The 11,386-nt window shown below is 42.2% G+C and overlaps 1 non-coding gene across 1 annotated transcript; it reads right to left on the bottom strand.

Annotated features, from left to right (window-relative positions):
• Positions 1–3,287: 3,287 nt before the first annotated feature.
• Positions 3,288–3,426, bottom strand: LOC145329153 (small nucleolar RNA SNORA69). Its single transcript, XR_013882781.1, has one exon. It is a non-coding gene; the product is annotated as a small nucleolar RNA SNORA69 (small nucleolar RNA).
• Positions 3,427–11,386: the final 7,960 nt, after the last annotated feature.

Below are 11,386 nucleotides of genomic sequence, written 5' to 3'. Positions count from 1 at the left end.
ATTTAAAGATTATATTTTTGCTTAGTAGGTAGGTACTTATTTGTAGGTAAACTTTAAAAAAATAAATATAAAGATTGGGTTAATTTCCTGAAAATCACAATTTAGACTGGGTACCTAGCTTTCTTTAATGTCTTCCGTAACATAAAGACAGACAGACTGAGTGACTGATTTGGCATTTACAAACATCTTTAAAAATGTGTCAATGAAAAGATAAACTAAACATTAACTGTAATCTATAATACAAAGTAGCTTGATGTCTGTCCGTCCGTCCCTTAAGATCTCAATAACCACTGAGCCGATTGGATTCTAATCTTCAGGGGATATACCTACTGGTCTTGTGTTGGTTTTAGGCTGTTTTCTTGGGGGGTGGGATACCCAAACCCCCTTCCTCCATTATTTTAGGCAGTTAATTCAAAATAGTTGGTTACAGCACCAGAGGTACTTAATTCTTTTATTTTTAAATTACCTCTTGGGGCAAAGCCTCTAGAGGCCAGAGACGAAGTAATATATATAATACCTATCATATTTGTAAAATCCTAACTTTACCTATTACAATAAAAATACTTTTTTTTACTCTTTTTCTAGAGTTTTAGTTTTAAAATCCCCAATAACTAGCGATAAGACAATGGTCGATAATACATCCCGGCCCAATGATGACACACAAAATTACATCTCCTGTAGATTAACATTAGAATTTCTGTAGAATTTCTTTGCGTCCAAGTTTTTTAGGCAACAATGAAATGTATTTTTGAAGCAATAATTTAATCAACAGTCTAAATTTAATTTGGTTAGGAGGTAGTTAATTAGAAAAAAATAGCAATTTATCCTAAACAACAGCCGAGAAAATCACATTTCCACCACAGCGTAAGAGTGATTTATAGAGTAGCATTACTAATGAAAATAATTTGGAAAAACTTATTCTTAATCTTCAACAAAATTGAAATAAAAACAAGGCGGCTTATTTATTTTTTCTCGATTTTATTTCTAAAAACGCACAAATTAAATAATCACAATATAATATGTGTAACAATGAGGTTTTAAAGCTTTGTGATAACATCTAAAGAATTTTCTTAGAAACCACTTCGGAGTAAATGCGCTAATGCCGCGTTCTCTTTTTATATTCACATTAGGAATTTTGGAGAATCTATTAAAGTTAAAACCACGCAACCTTCCCACAACAACAAAAATTCGAGTCATGGTGGTTGACGTCGTATTTTCACAGTATTTTTTGGTTAGGTAAATGTTAATCATTGCACCGCAGGGACTAGAAATAGAAGAAAAGCTACTGTGAAAATACGACGAAATTCAATGTTTCGTTATATTTCAATGATCCAAATATTCTTTTATTTTCAAAATTATAATTTTCAGTATAAATTCCACTTACGCTTACGGCGAATAATATCCCCTGGATTAGAACCGATTCTCAGCCATACTGAAATATCATGTACAGTTATATAATTATAAAAATTATTAATTATTAAATCCTTTTCAAAAACCTAATACTTATATTTTAGTTTTATTTTGTTTCAATTGGTTTGTCTTAGAAGTAATTACAATTAAATTATTATTGTATAACATAAAATATAAAAATTAATAAGATCTTTTCTACATACGAGACTTGTCAGTCCACCAAACTTCATTTTCCTTTGCACTATCCCTGCGAGGCTCTTCCAACCTTTACTTAACCTAACCTAAGCACTAGAAATTCTTTTTTTTCTCAAGAAGTTTGTTTGTGGTCCATTTGCAAAATGAGGAAAATCGACTAATCTTTTGTTTAAGTAAAAAAATAGCAAGGGATCTAAAGGGATAAGACAAGGCCGATAAACTGATATGTTGTATATTCCCAATGATGATACACAAAATTACCTCTTATGTAGATAACAATTAGTGGTTGAATCGTTTGGACACTCAACGTAATGAACCAACCAATCAGGATTCAAGAAAAGTCAACGAATAAGAAAATGTTATTATAAAACTTTCGGGACTTGTGTAATAAATAATTTTTGGACTTCTTCACTTCTATGGATGTTGTCATCAGGGGCGTCCAAGCTTTTTTTTGGGGGGGGGGTAAAAAATTTTAGGGGGGGGGGGGTAATTCGTGTTTGGGGGGGGTAAAATGGCGCGCGAAGCGCGCCGAAATTTCTTTTTACCCCCCCCAAAATTTTTACCCCGGGGGTAAAATTTAATTGGGGGGGGGTAATTACCCCCCCTAAAGTCTGTTGGGGGGGGGTAAATACTCCCCCCAAATCTGTTGGGGGGGGGTAATTACCCCCCCCAAACTAATTTACCCCGGGGGTAAAATTTTTGGGGGGGGTAATTTAATTATGTAAAAAAAAGCACCTACCTAATCTATTAAGTTAATAAGTACTATCTTATAACATAAAGTAGTAAGTAAGGTTTATTTGACTATAGCTTCAGATTTCATTACTTTTAATACTGAGTTCTCCTTTTTAGGAAAGCTTCACATAGATCCCATGATGGTTCCACACTATTATAGGTCAATCCTTTGAGTGGTTTTAGGCTATTTTTCTCCTCCCTTTTTACCCTTTAGAAAACACGAGTTCTTAGATGCTAAGGGCGCCACTACTATCTATAATACAAAGTAGAACGATGTCTGTCCGTCTGTCTGTCCGTCTGTCCGTCTGTCCGTCTGTCTGTCCGTCTGAAGCTTAAGATCTCAGTAACCACTGAACCGATTGGGCTCTACTCTTCAGGGAATATACCTACTGGTCCTGTGATGGTTTTAAGCTATTTTCTTGGGGGGTGGGACACCCCCAACCCCCCAAAAAAATGAAAATACCCCCCCCCAAAAAAAAAATTTTTTTTTACTTTTTCTTTTTAAATCTAAAATACGAAAAATTAAGTTGATCAAACCTCTTGGGGCAAAGCCCCTAGAGGCTAGGGGCGAAGCCGCTAGTTCAAATATATAGTAGTATCTCATTCTTTAGAACATAAAAATACAATAATTAACTCACTAACCAATGAACCAATATGATTTTACTTTAAAGTGAAGCGTCTTATAGGTCCTGGTAAGTTTTATAACTAGTTTTGAGACACCCTGACATCCTCCCAAAAGAAATCGCCTATAGAAATTCTTTTTCATTATTTAATGAAATATTTAATTTAGTTAGGTATCTATTTTATGGAATCTTCAGTGCTTTACAATTACATCATAGATCCCCGGGATGGTTTTAGCCCTTATAAAGGCCCAAGCAAATAAAACATGATCAAACTATTAAATTTTTTGTTATCATGGTTAAGAACTGTTTTAACTGGTTGGACAGTAAAATTTTTTTTTAAAACATTCAATTTGGGGGGGGTAAATACCCCCCCCCAAAAAATTTTTTTAAAGAACATTTATTTTGGGGGGGATAATTACCCCCCCCCCAAAAAAATGGTTTGGGGGGGGTAAATACCCCCCCCCAAAATCGTTGAGGGTGCCTACGGCACCCCCAAGGTAGGGGTAATTTTTTTTTGGGGGGGGTATTGTTCACAAAATTTTGGGGGTGCCAAATGGCCCATTACCCCCCCCCCCCTTGGACGCCTATGGTTGTCATCCTTGTTTTATAAGTGAACGCAATAAAATAAAACTTATACAACAGAAAAGATTCATGATCAAATATTTTAGTGAAATATCTAAATACAAAAATTCATTAAAATAAAAATAGAAAACAAGGATGACCAGTGCAGACCAATGAACATGGGCGAAATCCTAAAGAATTTGCTGGGCTTACCTAATAGTTTAGGTTTCCTTAAACTTACAGAATTGAAAAGGAATATGTAAGAATTAAGAAACCCTAACTTCTGTAGACTAGCCTAAGCAGTGGCGTGCGAACCGAAGGGGGCATTTGGGGCAATCGCCCCCCCCCCCCCTAGCGACCAAAACGCCCCCCCCTAGCCACCGCCCCCCCTGCCCCCCCCTAAATGTTGAAAAATGCCCCATTTTGCCCCCCCCCCTGGTCAACAAAAATGCCCCTTTTTGCCCCCTACCCTACAAAAAGCAAAACTATCCCAGTTTCAAAAAAAAAGATCAAGAAATACTCCAAAAAAAATTTTGGCGCGAAGCGCCAAACAGACAGTTACTATTCATTTAACCTTACCAAATTTTTTAATTAGTGTAGAAATTAGGTTATAATCTTTTTTCACTGAACATAACAGACCTGGTAATAGGAAGTATTTTATTTTGTATAATATAAACTTTTTACCAAAGAAATTTTGTACATCCCCAATGATGATACACAAAATTACCCCGTATATAGATTACAATTAGTGGATGAAATGTATGGAAACTCGACTTAATTAACCAACCAATCAAAATTCCATTAAAGTCCCCAAAGTTGTTGAGCCAACGAATAAGAAAATTTTATATGAAATATTGGGGACTAGTGTAATAAATAGCAAAAAAAACCCTCCCTCCCTGCATATTTGAAGAAAAAAATTTGCGCTTCGCGCACTTCCAAATGGTTTCTGCTTTTTATCTTATTGTATATTTTGTTTTTGTTTTCTATAAGAACATTTGTAAACAACAAATATTTAATAAAAAGTTATTTTATATGAAAAAGAAACAGCGTTGGTATTTATCTAAGCCTTTTTCTCAACACTGTATGTCTGTCTAAATGAATAACTATATATGATGTCATATTATTTTCAGGATAAGTTTATCATTTTTTTGTGTACATACCCTTAAAAAAAGACATGTTTTTTATGGCAATTTTCATTAAAAACCCTTAAAACTAACTACACTCTATATTCCTAACTTGATAAAATATGCCACTCTTGTTGTCTTTAACTGATTTTAGTTCAAAGGAGGAGTAAATATTTTTAGGTGCGCTTCACGCACCTCCCTTATAAATCCTTGGAAACACAACTTAATGAAAAATTAACAGAGTTTTAAAGTGCCATTTAAAGAGGGTAGGATATGTTGATATAACTTTTTAGCTTCTCAATAATTCACTATGGCTGTCAGTACGTAATGCTAAGGGGGAAATGTGATTTTTTCAACTGCAATTAAAGAAAGAAGGCTAAAACTTAATGTTAACATTCCCATCATTATGGAGTATAATTAGCTATTAAAAATTCATGGATGTCAGACTCCTTTTCAGGACGTTTTAGTCTATTTTTGTATCTTTTAAATTTCGGGTGTAGTTCCTTTTGTGACATTGCCTCTTAAGGTGCATTTCGTCGTATTTTCACAGTAGCTTTTTCCCTATTTATAGCTCCTGCGGGGCCAATTGCCTAACCCTGCGGGGAAATCAACTGACCTAACTTAACCTAGAATAACCTATTAAAAGCTACTATGAAAATACGACGAAATGCCCCTTAAGAGGCGTTGCCACAAAAGAGACTATACCCCAAAGTTTTCCATATTTCTAAGAGATTTTTATATCTGTAGATGAGAGGACAAGAAATTTTTTTTATTTTTTACATAGTTCTTTATATCTTTGGATTTTATGGTACGATAAATTTTTTTGTGGATTATAATATAAAAAAAATAAATTTCTTGCTGTTTCGAGCATCCAGTATGTAATTTACTTTGACTGTCATCACACAACATACAGGAAAAAGGATTTGTGACTTTTTCTACCTAAAAAATATATTTATTTCAACAGATGCTCTTTAAATCTACTTGTCTGTATTCTTATTAATGATTTTTTGTGCTTTGCTACTTAAAGATGTTGTCATCCTTGTTGTCATACAATAAAGAAATATTTAAAATCAGTTTTACATATTAGGTTAATTTTTGGTAAATTTTTTCCAAAATGAGTGTTTTTATCTCCCCCCCCCCAATTTTTTTAAAAATGGGGTTATTCATCCTTCCTGCTGAGATTTTATAACATCTCCTTCCACCCATAAAAAATGTTTTGTGGTGGGGGGGGGGGGGAGGTTAAATTATCTTCAGTATTTTTTTTCGAAGATGCTTTCCAGCTCCCATCCCTTCGGTCATTGCAGGTTGGGGAGAAGGGATGGGGGAGAAGAGATGGGGGATATAAATGGGAAATAGGGATGGGGGAAGGGATGGGGAAGAAGGGATAAGGACTAGAAGGCTCATAATCAAATAATCCCACCCCTTAAAACGCCCTTATTTAAAATTAGTATATATAATCAAAATTTTACAAAATCTTCAAAATGCCCCCCCTAGACAAAGTGCTTCGCACGCCACTGAGCCTAAGAAATTTTCCAGTTTGGCTTCGAAACCGATGAATATTCGATGAAATATAACAGGTCTAAGCCATACTGAAAAATCATGTATAGCATCCATTTACAGAAATCTTCCAAGAATATTAAAATAAAAGTCATAAAACTGGTTTTTATTTTAAATATTTTCCTTTAAGTATCCATAATTTGAAAAGTGCTACAGATTAGATGCTTATAGTTCAGTGAAAAATATAGCAAAAAATTAAACGGCTATCTTGTATATATACATCAGCCGAGATAATTATGTTTTGACGAGCAAACAAACATGCGGACATTTAGAATTAATACCTAGTAGCTTTACTCATAACTATTTATTTGAAAAATCCTAAAAATACAAATTTTAAACTTTAATTTAATATTTGGTAATACATTCATTTATGTTATCTAAGATATAAAATCTTTTGTGTTGCTTCGTCGTGTTTTATAATATTTTAATTAATCTTAAATTTGTATTCAATATATTTGGAAAGATGAATTTTCGGCGCTATCACACAAAGTACCCTGTGGAGCAATGATACCCCCCCCCCTTTTTATATTTTCAAGGATAAGGGGTTGGTTTAGTACTTAAAATCAGGTTAGGTTTGGTTATAGTCACGTAGGGTTAAGGCACCGCAGGTATAGACTGTAAGAAAAAACTAGCCATCTTACTTTCAATTTACTTTTTTAAAAATAAGAAGGGGGTTGGTTATCAGTGCTAAACTGGCAACTTTTGGGAAAGTGCTCAATTTTCTTTCATTCAATTTGACGTCAATTAATAATAAACTAGATTTAATAAGCTAGGTGTTATAAAAGAGGCTAAAAAAAACATCGGAAAAGAAGGTGTTTTCCAAAGTTTCTTAAATTTCTTCAATCAATATAAGTTTGAATTTTTCTAAGACTACCAATTTACTAAAAACTTCTTTGCATTAATTGTAATGTAGAATATATGCATTACAAATAACTATGTTTAGTTTGGGTTATATTGTGGTAATACGACACCCAGACGGACAGGCCGTTTACAGAGTTGCTTCGCTGTGACTTATGATAACAAACCCCCTGCACTAATCCTATTATATCACCATCTATCTCATGACCGCTGTTGACCCCGCACCCAGCGGTCAAACTGACCTGCCTAAATGTGGGGAGGGGACTCAAACATGCAACTATCACGCGTCCCTCACGCGCTTATATAACCGGGAGACGTTGCCTCCCCTTTTACCACCGCTGCCCCCACAGCCTGTCTACCGTCGGGAGCTAAGCCCTAGCGCCCCACACCCCCTTCAAACCTAACCATTGTTATAATCTGTTGTATATATATAGTAAACATAACTTGTAAATATTATTCAGTTTAAATATATAATTTCTGTATGATTGAATCCTGCTTGTTTGTTTGGTAGAATAATTAAAGGCTAGGGCTCGTTGAATCCGAACTCGTTACCCCGTGGGCCGAGAACGCTCGGCTTACCAGAACTTGGTGTCAGCGTGTTTCAATCGAGCCTTACAGAAACTAGCCTATTCTACCTCTGATTGGACCCTTTGGCAAGTAAGGGGACAATCAGCCGCCAACTGACCCGTGAGACGGCCTTTTTAGGTCGAATTTCCATCATTTTGAACGCAATATGTGGGCCTCTGGCCTACGGCAAGCAGATTTAGCCTGCTAAAAGCGCCAGTTAAGACGCTTTTTCCGTGTCGTGTAGGAGTAGCGCTAGGTGCGCAGCCACGGCAATCGGAGAATTTAGCTCAGACGGCTACAGAACTGAGTCTAAATTGGCAAGTGTAGCTGGGACAAGCCCCAGGACACCCAGGCCAAATCTACGAGACAGACAGCTGGGTGCTGGTCTCCCTAAGAAGGCAATGTGTGGCTGCGAAGCTTCAGCACACAAGTAAGCCCTACCACTGCGACGGATAGCAGATTTTGAGCCACAGGCACGGCAGGACGGGACATTCCCTGCCGCTGCCTCCCAGGATTCGAACCCGAGGCGCTGCAGGACGGGCCATTCCCTGCCGCCATTTTCGGGATTCGAACCAGCGGCGCTGTAGGACGGGTCATTCCCTACCGCCGTCACCCCTCTGAACCTTGCAGGACGGACATTCCCTGCTGCCAGTGCTTCCAGAATCACACCTAGAGCTCCTAGTGATAACAACACATAAGTGTGTATAAATGTCAACCAAGTGATAAAAATAAATATAAAATTGTTGACCCAGTGATAATAAATAAGCTCTAGTGATTCGAAGCTACAGTCTAAGCCACCATGGTAAGCGATACCACCATAGCTGCGGTTCGGCCACCACCAAAGTTTCTGCCAACCCCAGCCGAACGAGAGGCCCCCTTGTCTCAAGGGCAGGACCTCCACTTCCCCTGCCATGTCAGGGTGAGGTTTCCTACCCCTGACCCTGCCCAGCATGTACAGGTTGATGCCATGATTGATTCTGGCAACCGTGTACCAGGGTCTGCTGTAATTTCTGAGCACCTCATGCACGCGATGGGCGTGCAACGCATGTTGATTCCGGACAACACCCAAATCCTGACTGCTAATGAGGAAGGCCAACCCCTCCAGGTAATAGGAAAGTTAAAAGAGTTATATATGGCAGTCTCACACACTCTTATACTCCATCTATACCACGTGACTGTGGTCCGGAACCTCTCACACCCTCTGAACCTAGGAGGGTATTTTCTCAAGGAGTTCGGAACTAGGCTCTGTTTCGACATGCAACCACCTTGCTTGTGGGTGCGTGGGGAGTTTATCCCACTCCGTGGCGTCCCCATTGACCGGGAGACAGCCGAGAGAGAGCTAAGTTATGAGGGGCCCCTGCCAGGCCCCCTGCCTGAGCAGCCGCGTGTGGTTGAGAAAGGCACACACTGGGTGGACGCTGAGCTCAACGCACACAAGGGAGCTAACCTGCTAGCCATGGGGTTGCCCCCAGTGCCCAAGGTGCCGAGGGAGAGCCTGCCAACAACGTTTCCTGAGATTGCCAGCCCTCCAGAACCAATCTTCTCCGCCGACACCTTTATCAGCGGCCAGCCGTGTCCACCTGGCCCCCTCTACCTGGGACCTCCAGCCAGTCCACCAGCCAAGCCCGAGTCCAGACCCGTCAAGTCGCGGTCTAATGTACCCGGAGCCACACTCAACTCTCAGGCCCCAGCCTCTCCCGGCGCCGTGCCCGTCAAGTCGCGGCCGGACGCCCACGGAGCCAAAGCTGGACCCAGCACTTTGGCCTCTCCCAGCGCCAAGCCCGTCAAATCGTGGCCGGACGCCCTCGGAGCCACACCTGGCTCCGACACGTCAGCCCCTCCAGAAGCCGAGCCCGTCAAGTCGCGGCCGGTGGGTCCCGGAGCCAAAGCTGACCCCGCACCAGCCACGTATAGGCTAAGCGCTGTCACTCCAACTGATGGCCAACCACCCCAGCTCCGCACAGCCAAGCGGGTGGTCCTGCCTGGCCGCGGGGTTATGGCGGTCCCTGTTGAGCTAATAGGCCATCGCACCAAGGATGCCATCCAACTAGCTGCCCCAGAACAGAGGTTTGGGGAGGATCTTGTTATTCCAGAGGGCCTGTATGCCCACAGGCCTGGCTCTGCCACTGTGTTTAGAGTACTGGTGGTCAATGAAGGGGAGGTGCCCCTCTTGCTGGATGCTGGCCTCCCAGTGGCAGGGGAGCTGGTCAAACCTGACATTCTAGAGGTCTCTGATACGCCTCCCCCGCGTCTCCACTCGTTCCAAGAACCTGCTGAGCCTATAGACATGCAGGAGTTGTGGGAGGCCCTGGAGATGGAAGACAATGAGTTCCTACGCAAGGACCCCTTGCTCAAGAAGGAGGTCTGGACTATGTTGTCAGAATACAGGGACGTCTTCTCAAATTCTACCCCCGGCTGCACAGATGTGGTTGAGTTGCAGCTGCGCCTCAAGCCAGGGACCCAGCCGATCCGCCAGAGATTTAGGGATCTGAACCCGCGGCAAGAGGCTGAACTGGAGAAACAACTGGACACCTGGCTACAGGAGGGAGTTATAGAGCCGTCAGACTCCGCCTGGAGCAGCCCCCTGGTGCCCATCAAGAAGAAGGACGGGAGCACCCGCTGGGCCGTCGACTACAGAGCCCTCAACAAGTGTCTGGAACTGGACAGCTACCCCCTGCCTAGGATCCAGCAGTTGGTGGAACGAGCTGGCGGGCACCGTGTCTACAGTGCTTTAGACGCGGTGGCCGCATACTACACCATCCGTGTGTCCGAGGACAGCCGGCCCTGCACCGCCTTCACCACCCCCAGGGGCTTGTATCAATGGAAAAGGATGCCCTTTGGCCTGGCTACGGCACCGTCTGTCTATTCCAGGTTTATTGCAGGGGTCCTAAACCCACTGGGCACAGCCAACCTCCAGTCATACCTCGACGACGTCCTGACCTTCCACCAGGATACCTGGGCCCACCTGGCCAGGCTCCGAGAGGTCTTGGAAGCCCACCGCAGGGGAGGGATCCGCCTCAAGCCAGCCAAGACCAAGCTGTTCCGATCCAAGGTGGATTATCTGGGCCACACCCTCAGCCGTGAGGGGATAGCCATGCAGGAGGACTATATTGACCGTATCTTGGACTGGCCAGCCCCTAGCACCCCCAAGGATTTGCTGGCGCTGCTGGGGTTCTTTGGATACTACCGCCTGTTCATCCCAGAGTATGCAGACCTCACCTACGAGATGAATCGACAGAAGACGGCCAAGGCCCTAACCTGGACGCCTGAGATGGAAGCCCAGCTGCTGCAACTCAAGGACAAGTTCCGCAAGGCCCCCATCCGAGCGCCGCCCAGGTTTGATTTGCCAGCGGTGTTCCAGCTCACCACAGATTTCAGCAGCCGCGCCATCTCTGCCATACTGAGTCAATGTCAGGATGGCAAGGAGAGGCTGATTGCCGCCGTGGGGCGCAAGACAACCGACCCTGAGACGCGCTACCCGTCCTGGAAGGGAGAGATGGCCGCCATTATGTATGGGATCCGAAAATTCCACGGTATCTTGTCCTACCGCAGCTTCCAGATCAACACTGATTCCTCTGCCTTGCTACAGATGAAATCACTGAACACATCCACAGGGATGGTGGCCCGCTGGCAGGAGGAGCTAGCGGCCTTAGACTTTACCGTCTGCCACAGGCCTGGCACCCAGAATACCAACGCCGACGCCCTCAGCCGCCGGGAAGATGCCAACATGCCAACGGCTAGCGCCGAAGAATTAGCAGA

The sequence above is a fragment of the Acartia tonsa genome, chromosome 9, assembly GCF_053477335.1.
Source record: "Acartia tonsa isolate MP-2025a chromosome 9, ASM5347733v1, whole genome shotgun sequence".
NCBI lineage: Eukaryota > Metazoa > Arthropoda > Copepoda > Calanoida > Acartiidae > Acartia > Acartia tonsa.
Note: the sequence above shows the minus strand (reverse complement) of the source record. Positions and strands in the feature narration are given on the sequence as shown.